A 16,621-nucleotide genomic window follows, 5' to 3' on the forward strand; every position below is an offset into this window, starting at 1 on the left:
GAAACACTCAGTGATCAGTCTGTAAAAGTATGAAAACTGTAAAGTTATCTTTGTGATGCAGAAGCTGATGTAATTCCAATTGTTAATGGTGTAAAGATCGGCAAATGGATCAACAGAACAAGGGAACAGTTTCAGAAAACAAAATCCCCAGATGGTTCGGCAACTGATTTTTAACCTAAGTCCAAGATCATTCATTGAAAACAGGCTAGTATTTTTTAATGGTTATGAAATATTGGAATTTATGTGCAAAATGAAACTTGAACTCAGCCTGGCACTATTTAAATTAACTAAAACTGATCCTTGGACCCAAATGTAAGCCCAAAACTGTATCTGTAGAAAAACATAACTAAGAACTTATGAGTTTGGATTAAAGATCTATTTAAGTAAGACAATGCAAACACATCCACTCATAAATGGATACATTGGATTTAATAAAAAACTAAAACCTGTGCTTTTAGAAGTGCAATGTTAAAGAAAGATATATCAAGTCACACTGTGGGGACAGAGTTTAAATCATGTATATCATCAGGGGCATTTATTGAAAAGATATAAGGAACTTCTAGACCTCCATAATCAGAAAAATGATTTTTCCCACACAAGGGGGAAAAAGGAGCAAAAAGTTTAAACAGATATTTCACAAAGCAAAGGTGTTCACATGGTAAGGAAGTCCATGAAAAGATTCTATCATTTTGCATTTAGCAAACACATGTTAAATCAAAATGGGACACAACCACATACTTACTAGAAGAGCTTCCATGAAGAATGCAGACCATACCTAATGCTCAGAGGGATGCAGAGGACTGAAGGGCATGCATTGATGATGAGAGCATTAAATAGCACAACTCTGAAAAGCCACCTGTATTAACTATGACAGTCAGCCCTTCCACCTTTCAGGTATTTAGTTAGGTGAAATTAAAGCAAACACCCCAAAACAGATTTATTCACAATAATATCCATCATTTCTATATGTGTGATAGCCCCAATGTGAGAACAGCCCAAATGTTTATCATCACACAAAGGAATAAACAAATTATAGTCTATTCCTACAATGAAAAATTATCCCAAAATGGAAAGGATAGAGCATTGATATTGCTACTAGTTGGATGCATCTCAAAATAATGATGTTCAGGAAAAGAGCCAGATCCTCCAAGGTGCCCACAAAAGATGATGTACATCTTAATTGTTGAGTGAGTTAATTATGCTTCCACAAAGTCTGCTTAACATATATAAATTTAATACTAAAAATGCTAATTACTAAATTATGTATTTCTAAATATTTTTAGGTTAAACACTGAAGTATTTTATTTTTCTTTACCTTTGGGAAGGATTTGTATTTGTACTTCAAGATAAACATTTTAGTGATTTTATAAAAGTACAATTTATACCTACTTTCTGGTGGTGCTTGATCAAGATGCTATATGAAATATGAGGTAAAAAATGACATGCTATTTCTGTCTATTTAATCATCCATTTTCCAGTTGTAACATTTTATTCCACATAAACCTTGATATTGCTCATTATTAAAGATATCAAGACAATTAAAGTACACTCTGTCTTCTACACTACGGATGTCCACACAGAAAAGGAGAAGCCTGGTAAAGCCACCTAAGTGCCCGCCCACGAGCCAAAGTGGTTTAGAGTAGATTCCAGACTGCTTTGTGAGATCCACAGACCCAGAACCCCTGAGAACTTCCACTTGCCCCTCTTCAGAGCCTGCTTGACATCTTTGTTCCTCAAGCTATAGATGAGGGGGTTCAACATGGGGATGACAACCATGTAAAAGATGGACACCACCTTGCTCTGCTCTGGGGAGGAGATGGCACTGGGCTGTGCGTACATGAAAAACACAGTCCCGAAAAACAAGCACACCCCAGTGAGGTGCAAGGCACACGTGGAGAAAGCTCGGTGGCGTCCCTGCACGGTGCGGATCTTCAGGATGGCTGAGATAATGCAGATGTAGGAGACCAACACAACCAAGAAGGTGCCGACAATGATGGAGCCACACAGGCCAAGGAGAACCCACTGGTTCTCAGAGGTGTCTGAACAAGACAGGGACAAGAGTGGGGGGATGTCACAGAAGAAGTCATTGATCTCATTTGGCCCACAGAAGGACAGTCTGAAGGTCATTGTTGTCTGAGTGACAGCATTCACCAGGCCGCATGCATAGGACCCGGACACCAGTAGTCCACAGACCCGGGGAGTCATGCTCATAGGGTACAGAAGAGGGCTGCAGATGGCAGAGAAGCGGTCGTAGGCCATGGCAGCCAGGAGGAAAGCCTCAGTGGTGCCAGAGACAAAAAGAAAAACTGAGACGCGCACCCAGCAAAGGACACCCTTCGGTCATCTTTCAGGCAGTTTACCAGAGCCCTGGGCACAATTGTAGAAGAATAGCAGACGTCCAGGAAGGAAAGGCTTTGCAGGAAGCCGTACATGGGGGTTTGGAGGTGAGCATCGGCCCTGATGATTGCAATCATGCCCAAGTTTCCCACCATGGCAACAACATATAGCACCAAAAAGACCAGAAACAGAACTTTCTGCATTCCTTGCCCGCCCCTGAAGCCAAGTAGGACAAACTCTGACACCTGGGTACAATTGGCCATTGTTTAATGGTGGCCAGAGGAGGCAGAGGAGGAAGAGGGCCTGGAAGGGAAAACTCTGCAAGTTCTGTACAACTTACGGCCTCAGTGTTAAAATGAAACTAGAGTTCTCCACATGGCACTAAAAGCATTCTGTTTATAATCCTGTTACAGTGTCTTCGTTTATTGGATTCCATAGGCCATGAAATTGGAAAAACCTCTGCTGCAAAGGAAATAAAATGGGATCAAATAAACATTGACATAAGAAGTCTGCACCTGTAAACACCTATAGTTACCTATGATGACCTTTATCAGTATTACCCATGTCATCTCACCAACAATATATGGAAATGAGTCCCTGATCTACTTTGCATTCTTTATTTACTTCACTTACCTAAGGGTTTTGTTTTGTTTTGCTTTGCTTTGTTTTATTCTTAAAATGCTTTAGAGAAGTCTCAAAATCAAATAATAAAGACAGTGACTGAGAGTCCAGCTCAGTGGCACAACACTTGCCTAGTGTGCAAGGCCCTGGTTTCAATGCCTCACAGTGCGCACGACACACACACACACACACACACACACAAACACACAAATACAAGGTTGGACATGAGTGCCCCTGAGAACTAGCCATTGAGCCAATCCTGCATCATATAAGAACTGTCATCAGACAGAGCTGGGAGATGTTGGCAAGTGACATTCGTTGTCTGGAAAAGACCAAGCCCTGTGCCACACCTTCTACACTGGTTTCCTGTTACTGCTGAAATAAATTACCTTTAAAGGCATGAATCAATAGAAATTAATGATCTTTCAGTTCTAAGGAAATACATGCAGCTCCCATGGTCTGCATTTGTTAGCCAGCATGCTTCCTTACGGAAGCCCTGAAGGAGAATTTGTTCACCTTTTCCAGCTTCTAAAGACCTGCATTCCTCAGCCCATGGTCCCTTGTGTTTTTAAAACTGGAATCGAAGCACAGCATTTTCTCTTCTCTCTGACCTCTCTGCTCTTGGACTTGCTTTTTCTGTATGTAACCATCCTGTGTTCTTAAATGCCCTTGTGTTGAAATCGGATCCTTCTAGATGGACCAAGATATACATCACCCTGCCGCCCTGTCTCAATGTCCTTTGCAGTGAAAGATACTGTATCCATGAATCAGTGTGTGGATATACTGAGAGGGTAGCTCTCATCCCCACCATGGTATATATTTTATATATATTTTTTAAAGATTGATGAAGTTGTGATTATAATACAAGGCAAAAGAAATCCAATAATACATGGTGTTGTTTTTACTAATTAGGCCTTTTACTACAATCATTCATTAAACCATTCTTGAATTAGAGATTATCAAACTATTTTTCCTTTTTATCTATAATAACTCCCCCTCCAATACACTCTCTTCATCATTAAATATTACACACAAAGCAACAATAATGTATTTAAGCAGCTAATCTTAGGGCACCTTGAGCTACAGTAAGCTGGAACTTCATTGTAGGGTAGGACTTCCTCCTTGGAATGGAGCTGGGGACAGAGGTGTAACTGGGTGATTTTAGAGTCAATGTGTTGAAGGAGAGAGCAAGAGCTTCTCTTACTCCAGCTCTGGGTGGACTGACTAACAGGGACCTCACAGTGGGCAGGGCACAGCATGGCTGCCCACTTCCAGTGCCAGCTCCCACTGCTGGAAGTGATCCCAAAGTCTTGTGCACAAAGAAGCAGATCACAAATCCATCCCAGGCACAAAGCAAGGCAAGTCAAGTTAATGCAAAGCATAGTTACAGCTGTGACACTGCCACAATCATAGCCATGACTGTGCTGCTGCACACCACCATGCCTAGACACAGTGAGCCTGCTGCAGAGAGTGTCATATGTCTTACAGGATAGACTCTGAGGAGAGGAGGCACTAACCAGCTAACTCCCCAGGAGCAGGAGTATGATTCTGTCTCATCAAAGGCCACTCTTCTTCCTGGGAGAGTTAGTGCCTAAGAATCTCACAAAGGAAATCTCACCAAAAAAAAAAAAAAAAACAGAGCAAAATCATGCAGCCAGAGTTTTTGACACATTTGAAGACTTGACACCCATGAAAACAAAAGTATCCTTTTTTGGGGAACTCAGGGGCACTCGACGACTGAGCCATGTCCCCAGCCCTATTTTGTATTTTATTTAGAGACAGGATCTCACTGGGTTGCTTAGCGCCTCAATTCCTGCTGAGGCTGGCTTTGAACTCACGATCTTCTTGCCTCAGCCTCCCCAACCACTGGGATTACAGGCATGCACCACTGCACTCAGCCCAAAGTCTCCATTTTAAGTGCTTTTCAGATAAGCATTTATAGCTGTGTTGTAACAGATTGATGTAGAAAATGAAGGTCACCAAAACCTAATTCTGAAAAAAAAACAGCTAGTGGATAATTGTTATAATATATCAATCTAAAAATATTAAAACTGTCTTTAATGCTCAAAAGCAACCAGTACCACATACTAATACCACTGAGTTTCACCACTAAGAAATGTGCCAAGATGTGCCAAGTTGTCGTGCTTATTTTTTTTTTCCTGACTCCAGAGATATTTCTCTTGGCCCCACATTGACCTGACACCTTTTTAAATGTGAGCACTGAGCAACACTAGTACTGCTGCATGCTCTTGTTTTGGGGCTTTTGCTGGATTATCACCCTCTGTTGCAAACCTTCTCTGTGCTCCTTAGAAACCCCCAATCCTGAGATAACACAACATAGAAATGAGTGACCCAGCACGGGGTCTGGATCTGTTTGAATCAATTAACAAGAGCTTTGAAATGGGAAAAGCATGCGTGAGCTTTCTGATATGAAAGCCTTTAAACAGACAACTGCTAAGGTGCATGTTGTTATACTATTGGATCCCCCAAGTGTCTTATTCCATCTATTCCTACATTTATGGAAACAAGGTAGAAAATCTAATGAAACGTCACACCTGGATGTCAAATACTTACAGTCTTTGGATGAATGTCATCAGAAATTGCAGACTCTGGGATCAAAGAGCTCCCGAGGATGATAGAGTGCAAAGTTAATGTTATATTGCAGAGTGTGTTCTGGACTCTAAATTAAGATACATTTCTACCTCCTATTCTGCTAGTAGCCCAATGAAAAGTTTGATCAATGAGCTCTGTAGTTCCATAATAAATGTACTGAGTGATTTCTCATCCTAGACAGGGTACCAACTGCTATACAGGTGTTTCATTTGATCCTTATGCAAACTGTTGTGTGAGGTAAATACTGTGATCATTCTCATTTTACAAATGGGAACGATGAAATTTGGAGAGCTAGGCCATTTACCCAAAATCACTCTGTTAATAAAAATGAAGTTGCAATTCTAAATGGGAAATTTGATTTCAAAATCTATACCACATGTATCTTTTTTAGACAAGAGTCTAAAGGTCATATGTCTTAATTTTTGTTGTTTAAGAAAATTAAATTGAATCATTTGTATTTCTATGAGACACCATGTTATAGATTCATTTCAGTGATTTTCAACTTAAAAGATCTAAATATTGGTTTATGTATTCATAAATGTCACTGATAATGCTAAAATATATTATAGACTCTTGTGCAAATAAGTGTACTGATATGAAGGCTGCACTGTAGAATCAGTGCAGGAAGGTAGTTAACATCAGGGACTCTGGTGCCAGAGCCCTGGTGGGTACTCTCCTGAACAAAGGTCTTGTTCTTTCCATGTTTTAGTAGAGGGACCAGTTAAATGTGGATAATTAAAGTGTGCACTTCACTGTAAGAACCAAAGTGTTTCACAGATAAAAGTCCTCCAGAAAGCATGGCCATGTAATAAGCACAATTAAGTATGGCCATTATTAATAGTTCTGCTTTTAAAACTTAGTTCATTGTTGTCCAACACTGTTTAATTGGGTTCCACCATTTTCATAGCTCCATTGGGGTTCTTCAGCAAAGTATGTTTGATCTAGCTTTCTAGCTGCCTTGCTAGAATTTAACTTAATTGTTCAGAGGGTCTTGAAGAAGGGTATTGATAAATGTCAAGTCAGCCTCACCTTAGTGCCCTGTGCTCTGCCCTCCCTTTCAGGTGACTCAGCTGCCCCTCCAGCTCTGCAGTGAGTTCTGTCCTCACGAAATCGCAGCACAATGTTTTGTGAGAGTGGAGAGTGAGGATTATAATAGTTCCTTCAGTGTCAGTCCCCAGGGTGGCTCCCCACGGTTCTGTGTTAACAGGAGCAGAGTGGCTCCTTCAGGTTCTTTGGCTTGGCAAGGAGACAAGATGAAGTCCCAGAGCAAAGACCTGAGAGCAGAACCTGACAAACTCAAAGTCACAACTGTCCTCAGAATAAGAAAGCAAGATGTGTTTGTCAGTTTGAGGTTGGAAAGCTTAATGGAAGCTTCCACTCCAGGCCCATGGCTGTTATTTAGAAGAAGGTGAACACATTCCAATCAAATCCAACAGGTACTGGTCAGGCTTCTACCTTGCTGGTGACCTAATCAAACTCAAAGACAGAAATACATTTGCAGGCATATTTTGTGATCCACTGTAAGTTATTTTTTTAAACTGACATAAGAAGTAGGTAGTAATACACAAAGATTTCATTTTATGTTTTTGATTAGAGTGACAACTAATTTCTAAAACTGATAAAAATAATATGCCACATATTAACCCACATAATGCATGAGGAAATGTTTGCTTACATGATCTTTGAAATATTCCTTCAATTCATAATATTTTCCTAATCATATACATGAAATGTAAGACCTGAAAACATAGGAACTTGCTGCAATGTCACCAGAGACTAACTGATGGAATTAGAATTTTAATAAAACCCATCTCAACTTCATGGAACTCACGGCCTTTACTCATAATTTCTGAAGTCATGTTGAAATGGTCTGGAATATATACAGGCACATAACAAGTTTAAGTTCTATAATGTATGTTAGGGAAACTTGATAAAATGGAGCCCTCTCCCTTCCTGAAATCTAGTGCCTTCAGTGTTTATAACTGAAATGACTATAATAGTGGAAGATTCAATATGTTAGGTACAGTAAATAAATGAAGGTTATTAAGTGGATGAAATAAAGTTGGTGCATATTTAAAGAAACCAAATTATTTCAGCCATTTAAAAATATTTGTTCAGGGGCTGGGGTTGTGGCTCAGAGGTAGAGTGCTTACCTGGCATGTGTGAGGCATGGGGTTCGATCCTTAGCACCACAAAAAGATAAATAAATAAGGGTATTGTGTCCTTCTGCAACTAAAAAATATTTTTAAAAATTTTATTTAAAAACATGTTTAAATGATATTATTTTCTTACAAATATACATTAAACTAAATATAGAATTCAATACCTTTTTTATAAATATGTATTAAATGTACATTAAATAACATCTATTTGTAATGCAGATATATACATGATGTTATCTTTTTAAAAAGTATAATCTGATGTAAAATTATCATCCATGATTTATTAAATATTGTGGTACATGTTGTGGATGAAAACATGCAAATAACATGCAAATAGCAGCCTTCATGATTGCTGCTATTTGCTACTGAATGGTAAAATGATCATAGGCATTCAAACAAACACAGCTAAGGATGTTCATTGGGACAACACCATACAGGTGTGGAATATAATTTGCTCCAATTCAGTCCCCAGGACTTCCTCTTTCCCTTCCCTGGCCCCTCCTTATACTCCACCATTTCTTCTTCCATCTGTTTATTTGTTTCTTTATAATTGTCTTTGTAAATCCATATAGCAGTCTCAGTCAGTGACCTCTCCCTGAGACTCCTTTTTCCCAGGATACAAGGAGATATATGGAAACTGCACCTCTGGGCACCCTGGGAGATTTGCACTCTATCATGTGTGTTAAGGGTAAAATTATCAGGTCTTCTGAAAACCATCTAGTAAGTAAGTGTCAGTCTCTGAAATAGCAGATAAGCTGGCGTACCAGAGGGTTTCCTCTTCCTGAGGACCATGTGGACCTAGGCAGAAGATGCACCACCTGTAAGAAGGTTGGTGAATTCTGTAAGCTTCTCCTGAAGAATCTGAAAGACCTCAAGTCAGAGTGAGTTGCAGGAGGCAACCCAACACACCATACTGGGAGAGGAAAACTGTGGCATGTTGGTTACTTCCTGAGATCCAGGATCTGCACTGTGCAGCACAGACTTTACAGAAATCATTTCAACCAAGATAGTCACGTCATAGTTTTCAGGAACCACCACTATTAACAAAGAATTTTTAAAACACTTAAGCTAGTCTTATTTATTTTATGCTCATTGCATATTTTAAAAGTTTTTCTTCTAGTTGATTGATTAATAAAATGTACCAAAAATATATACATTTACTGGTAAGATAAATAGTTGAACAAGCAAAGACAGAAAATAATGTTCCTGAATAAACAGTGTAATAATTGCTTCTGTTAACGTTATTAGTAGTACAATGGATGGACAGGAACAACTTCCCTGGAGTCCAGAAAATATGAGTCAAGGTCCTCTTTCACAGGTGTTTTCTGAGACAGCAGCTGCTTTCCTGGTCCTATTGAGTGTTCTACAGAAACTTTTGTCATGAAGTAGAATGTTTGAAAGCATTCATTGAAAATTTCATGTCTAAAATCAAGATCACTTGAAAGCTGCCCTTTGCCCTGATGTGGGTCAGCTTGGATGGAAGTTTTTGGATGTTTTTCCTGTTAAGATGTAAGATAGTCAGTGGAAAGAGATGAGAACTAAGTTCACCACTTCATCTCCCACTCAATCTCAGTGGACACAAACCTCTGAAAGTAACGCTCATGTGGATAAAGAGAGTGAGCAACAAGGCAAACACCCTTCCAGGTTCCTTTACATAAGTAAATATGAAGGATGTTCAGCTTTCTCAACTGATTCCCCTACATGTGACTGGGATATTTTCTCAGATTGCTGACACTTAGAGTATATTATATAAATAGACAAAATATTTTATTTTGTGATGAATTCATTTTCAACATACTAAAAGGGAGCACATCTTGAATACCTATTCCAAGTTATCTAAATTCTGTGCATATATAAACATATACAAATATATACACACCAATGCACATATATCTGCATACATAAGTATGTATGACCATTTTATTTAGCATATACTTATTTCATTAAGTATGTAGGGAGAATGTAATAATGAGTTGAAGAATTAAAGATTATTCCAATTTTTATATTTGATCCTTATATATTATAATAGAAATCCTAAGCTTCTCCTCTCCCATATACATACATATGTACTAAAGAAGCATTTATCACCATGTCTGCTTTAAAAATATATCTATTTTATCACTTGGTATGGCATTGTCATTATCCCATACCAAGTGAAGAGCATAGAAGTGAAGGGCTGTGTCACAGGAGGTAGTCCCCTTCAGAAACTACCACCTATAAAAATCACCAGGGAATTTCTAACTATCACACAAAGTCTGTGTAAAAAACACACTGCACTTGGGGGCAGAATTATCCAGACTGACAGTAGTGAGTACTTTAATAAGAGTATTTACAATGTTTAAGAGTCTTGGATAAGACGGTTTAAGATGGAATGCTTCATGCTAGGACTTGGTATAGTACCTTCAGACTGGGGCACACAATGAGGACCAGACCCCAGAGTGGAATCTGGGGTGTCACTGAATGAGTTTTTGTGAGCCATCACTGGATCTGTAATCTTTCATGAGCAGGTTGATGGCCAGAGCAACAAATACACACACAGATGTGTTCGATCCTAGGAATTTCGTGAAACAAATGGTGAAGTCCATTATGTTCCATTATCTACCTCCTGACCTACTTGAAAACACAGTTATGTTATTTGCAGTTCTTAGTGTGACCTCATACTTGCTCCAAGTCTGAGTTTAAGTATAGAACGTGTGGGTCTACAGATCTGATCTACTGATGTTCTGCATCACCGTTGTGCATCAATTTCCCCTTCAAGGCAATTTGAAATTTGGCATTAAATTTTCTTCTACTATTTTTAGATAATTTTTTTAGCAAAGGCTTGGTAAATAGATGATTTTGGTTTTTTTCTTGACTGACCTACTTTTTCATTGGTATATTACAGTCATACATAAAATTGGAATTCAATGTGCTATGCTTCTACATGTACATGACATAGTTTGGCTGACTTTATTCTGCTGTTCCACCCCTTCTGCATTTCTCTTCCCTCCCCCTCCCCTTCCTCTACTTCACTATGCATCCTTCCATTTTCATGAGAGTCCTTGTCTCCTTTTTTTAATTACTTATTTCTCTCGAGGTTCTGCATATGAGAGGAAACATTTGACCCTTGACTTTCTGGGTCTGGCTTATTTCAATCAGCATGATGTTCTCCATTCATTTGTTTATCTGGAAAATGCCATAATTTCATTCTTCTGTCAAATTAAGAAGAAAACTCCATTGCCTATATACACCACATTTTTTTATCCATTCATCTGTTGATGGGCACCGGGGGTGGTTCCATATCTTGACTACTGTGAATTTTGCTGCTATAAACATTGATGTGTCTGCATCACTGTAGCAAGCTGGTTTTAGATCCTTTAGAAAAATACCAAGTGTAAGATAGCTGGGTCACAAGGTGGGTACATTCCTATTCTTTTGGGGAATCTCCATACTGCTTTCCAGAGTGGTTGCATTCCCACCAACAATGTTTGAGTGTACCTTTTCCCCACATACTCACCAACACTGAGTATTATTTGTATTTTTGATAATTGCCATTCTGACTAGACTAAAGTGAAATCTGAAAGTGGTTTTGATTTGCATTTCCCTGACTGCTAAGGATGTTGAATATTTCTTATAGACTTGAAAGAAGCAGCAGAATTATATATGCTGCTATCAACAAATTACTAACTTCTTGATATTAAGATTTTTCAGCTGCATTAATTATATAAAATAACATAGAGAGTGCTTTTGTCACCTTTTTCACTACTGTGACCAAAAGACCCAATGCGAACAAATTTAAGGAGGAAAGTTCATACTATGCTAATTTTATTTTTGTTGTTGTTGTTTGAATAAACACTGAGGAGTAAATAGCTGAGTCATGTGGTAGTTGCATTCCTAGTCTTTTAAGGAACCCCACATTGACTTCCATAGTGATTGTGCTCATTTACAGTCCTACCAACAGTGCATAAGGGTTCTTTTCTCCCCACATCTTCTCCAGCTTATTATTATGTGGATTCTGAATGACTGCCATTTTAACTGGAGTTAGATGAAATTGCCATCGAGTTTTGATTTACATATCTGTGACTGGTAAAGATGTTGAACATTTTTCATATATTTATTGCCCTTTGTATTTCTTTTTTTAAGAAGTGTCTAGTTTATTTGTTCACTTGTTGTTTGGGTCATTTGAGTTTTGTTGTTATTGTTATTGTTGTTTTTGTTTGATTTCCTTATATATTCTGGATATTAATCCTCTGAGGAGCAGGTGGCAAAGATTTCCTCCCATTCTTTAGGCTCTCTCTGCACGCTCTTAATTGTTTCCTCTGTTGTGCAGAAGGTTTCTTCCAAGTTATGTAATCTAAATTGGATGGATTGAATACGCAAGAAGAGTTTTCAGGTTGGGTCTTTTCATGGAGAGGGCTTAGACTCAGTTTGGATGTCAGAGGTACAGGTGGCCTGAGGTTCACAGAAGCTTTAAGAAGGAGAGAATGTTGCTTCTTTTGTTTGACTCTGACAAACTAGTACCCCAAACTGGCTTGATTTAGATTTTAAAGTCAGATGGAAGCAAAGCTAACACTTGGCTAGGAGTTCTGCAATTTTAAGACAAAAACCTTTCTATATAATACTCTATATCCTATCTCCTGGCCTACGTGGGCCCCAGTATGGCTCTGTGAAATGAGATGGCCTGCTAATCTCAGAGCTCAGAACTTCTGGTCCATTTTGAATGCAGATTCTTTATGTTGGAGCCATAGTACTGAACTTAGACAATTAGAAAACAATTCTTCAGGACATATAGGTTTCAAATAAACACACAATGGATTTTTTATATCTTCCAGATGACAGAGAAAGGAGATTCTGCAATTAATATTAAAATAATCATTTTATTAAACAATTACACTTTTACAATTTTTTTTTGTATTTTACAAACATAGAGTCCTGGAGCAATCCTGGAGGCACATATATTGCTGTTAATGATGCCCTGAGAAAGAAATCTGGAAAACTGTTCTGCTCAGGTCCAACCATAAAAGAATACTGGAGAATAAGTCTGATCAAAGAAGTGAAAGACCTCTCAGTGAAAAGCTGAGGAAATTAAAGATGACCTTAATAGATAGAAAAACATCAAATATTCTTTGACAGGCAGAATTAATAATAGCAAAATAGTTAAATTAACAAAAACTTATAGAGGTACAAAGAAATCTCCATCAAAATATTCTTGATGTGAGAAAAAACAGTCCCAAAACTTATTTAGAAGAAGAAAAGACCCAAAGTAGCAATATGCACCAGGAGGCAGGTCCTGGAGACATCTCAGGCTTGATCCTTCATGCTACAGAACTCAAGGGAGAAAGCAACGGGATGATGGCTTTCACACCCACCAGGACCACAGACACAGGAGGCACAGAGAGAAGACAACAGGTCATCTGATACCTGCACAGGAATAAAACTCACTTCTTGGAGAAAAGCTGGCCTTTCTCTCAAGTTGTGTTGACAATATCAGACAAATGAATTATCTGTCAATGGATGAATGAATCAAAAGAAGCTGTGGCCCACTCCTACTGTTGAATACTGTGAATCATCTATGGAAAGAGGTTATGGAACCTGCTACAGTGTGTTTACCCTTGAAAACATTCTGGTTCATGAAAAAAGACAGGGAAAAAAAGGCCACATACTCTAGGAACACATTCACTAAAACTACATAGAAATGATAAATAGGAAAATGAAGCAGGTTAGTATTTATCACAGGCTTGAGCAGGAGATAGGAGGAGATCTAGACTCCCATGGGTGTAGGGCTCTGAATTCAGTGCTGGAGACGTTGGGGAGTCAGGACCTGGTGATTGTGCATCACAGGGAATGATGTGAAAGCTACCAGACAGCTCTCCCTACAGGGGAGTAAATTTGAAGCACATTGGTGACAGCTGACCAGAACATAAAGCTGTTCCCCTGATCAGCCCCGAACAATTGCAAGGACACTCCTTATAAGCCTGAAAACTGAAAAAGGGATATTCGGGGGGTCTAGCCAATGCAAGCAAGCCAGGTTATAGAAGCAGGACAGTGCACTCAAGTGGAGGGAAGCCTAACCAATCACAGTTAGCCCAGTCACCCCAGAAACAGAAACAGAACAGAAACAGAGCCCTGTTACCCTAGTTACAGAAACAATACCCCATTAGGTAGTTTCGTGTTCTTAAAGATTTCTATAGCAAAAGGAAAAGAACATCTTGCCCCAGTCATGACTCTTCTACTTGGCATGGTTGTTTTACAGGATGAAATCATAAAACAAAATGGAGTCACATTTACTCCTACTATCACAACACCATGATGACATGGGTCACATCTGAGGATACTAGGTTGATTGAACATTTGCACATCAATGATGTAATTCATCACATAATACAGGGAAGAACAAGGATCACATGGTCCTCATATTAGATGAGAAAAACAAGAAACAAAACACCTTTAAACACATCCAGCACTTGTTTATGTTAAAAATTAAGAATATAAGAAACTTACATCAACATTGCAGGATCCATGCAACAAACCCAAAGCAAACTTCCTATGTAATGGAGAAAAACTGAAAACACTCCCTCCAAGAACAGGAACAAGATGGGGGACATTCACACTCACCATTCTGATTCAGAACGCTTCCTGCACCTACATCTAGAGCACTCAGTCAAGAAAAGGAAATTAGGGGGCTATGAGTAGAAAAAAAATGAAATCCAACTATCTCTGTTTGCTTACAACAACAACAAAATTCCACCAGAATAATTCTAGAGTAATAGGTTTAGCAATGTAGCAGGATACAAAGCCAATATACATAAGTCAATTATGTTCCTATTTTCTAATAAAGACTGCACTGAGAAAGAAATCAGGAAAACTCTTCTGCTCATGTCCAACCATAAAAGAATACTGGGGAATAAGTCTGATCAAAGAAGTGAAATCCTTCTCAGTGAAAACCTGAAGAAATTAAAGATGACCTTAGAAGTTAGAAAAACCTCAAATATTCTTTGACAGGCAGAATTAATAATAGCAAAATGGATAAACTAACAAAAACTTATAAAGGTACAAAGAAATCCCATCAAAATATCCATGATGTGAGAAAAACAGTCCCAAAACTTATTTAGAAGAATAAAAGACCCAAAGTAGCAATATGCACCAAGAGGCAGGTCCTGGAGACATCTCAGGCTTGATCCTTCATGCTACAGAACTGGAGGGAGAAAGCAGTGGGATGATGGCGTCCACACCCACAAGGACCACGGGCACAGGAGGCAAAGAGAGAAGCCAACAGGAGGCACAGGAATAAACTCACTTCTTGGAGAAAAGCTGGCCTTTCTCTCAAGTGGTGTTGAGAATATCAGACAAAAGAATAATCCATCAATGGATGAATGAATCAAAAGAAGCTGTGGCCCACTCCTACTGTTGAATACTGTGAATCATCTATGGACCAAGGTTATGGAACTTGCTACAGTGTGCTTACCCTTGAAAACATTCTGGTTCATAAAAAAAGACAGGAAAAACAAAAGGACACATACTCTAGGAACACATTCACTAAAACTACATAGAAATGATAAATAGGAAAATGAAGCAGGTTAGTATTTATCACAGGCTTGAGCAGGAGATAGGAGGAGATCCAGCCTCACACAGGGCTTTGTCTGAAGTGGTGGAGACGTTGGGGAGTCAGGACCTGGTGCTCCTGCATCACAGTGAGTGATCTGAAACCCACCAGATAGCTCTCCCTACAGGAGTGAATTTATTTGACAAGTATGTAAAGTGTATCCAGATCTATTCAGCTCGTGCCAGGTACGAATCCAGCCACACTAATCCCTGTCCTCCACACTGTCATGACCTATATTTATTCATGGATTTCCAATGTTCCACTGACATAAGACACAGTGACATGTCCAGAGTTCTCAAAGACATGCAAGCAATGAGCTCTGTCACTCTTTCCAATCTGAATATGGCAAATATACAATCCTGTCATTCAGAGAAGGAATGGTGGAGGCCATTGCAGATTAGCAGGCTCAGGGTATAGGCTAGGCCTCTGGGCATTCAGAATGCAGGACTTGGTCTCTGAGGCACACAGAAGCCCCAGTGAACCCCCACATGGGGAGGACTGCTGGGTTCCCCATTCCCACAGTGCCTGATTTCATGATCCCCACACACCTGCACAGGTAAAATATGTCTATTAGTTCAACCCCATGTCCACCCTGCAGTTGACTGGTCTTTCCGCTGTGCTCTGGAGAGTACTGCCTGCCTGGAGTCACTGTGAGCTAGCCCCATCATCAGGAGGTGAGTGCTTTGTTCCCAGAGGCCCTCTGGGGACAGCAGAGACACCCCCACATTTTATATAAAGAGAGCACACCAGTCTGTTTGCACAACCTGAAACTGTGTCTGTGTGTCTCTGGAGATGTCCTGAAAGCCTGTCTGCCTGAAAATCCTTGGAGACCATGTTCCAGCCAGAGATTTGGAGAAGACAGCAGGGGTGACCACTTTACTTCAGGAGGAGAACACACGACCCTCAGAGTGAGTGTTTTATAATTCAACCAGTGGCCCAGCTGCAGTGAGGTGGCAAAAAAAAAAAAATGATGTTATCAGAAGAATAAGTCAGAACTGTTATCTTGAAATCATAAGTGAATAGAGGCATGGAGAGTAGTTATCAAATATTTTATTGCTATATTTCTAAATCCATAATGGCACTATCAGGGAGAGGAGTGCATTCATAGATAAGGTTACAGCTAAAACGTGGGGATAAGTCTTTCTTTATGCTGTCCCTATGAATTTAAAAGTTTTAGTTTCAAACCACTTTTGCTTATTTTACCGTGAATAATGCACATAAGGGTGTATATGAACATTTTCCAGATGAGATAAAAGACACTAATGTGAAGTCAACATCATGACATACAAAGCAGTCATGATAGTCA

General features: G+C 39.2%; 1 pseudogene; it reads right to left on the reverse strand.

The window, feature by feature from the left end:
* Window positions 1–1,605: 1,605 nt before the first annotated feature.
* LOC101961902 (olfactory receptor OR9H1-like) lies at window positions 1,606–2,704 on the reverse strand (annotated as a pseudogene).
* Window positions 2,705–16,621: the final 13,917 nt, after the last annotated feature.

Source organism: Ictidomys tridecemlineatus, chromosome 1 (assembly GCF_052094955.1).
Source record: "Ictidomys tridecemlineatus isolate mIctTri1 chromosome 1, mIctTri1.hap1, whole genome shotgun sequence".
Lineage (NCBI taxonomy): Eukaryota > Metazoa > Chordata > Mammalia > Rodentia > Sciuridae > Ictidomys > Ictidomys tridecemlineatus.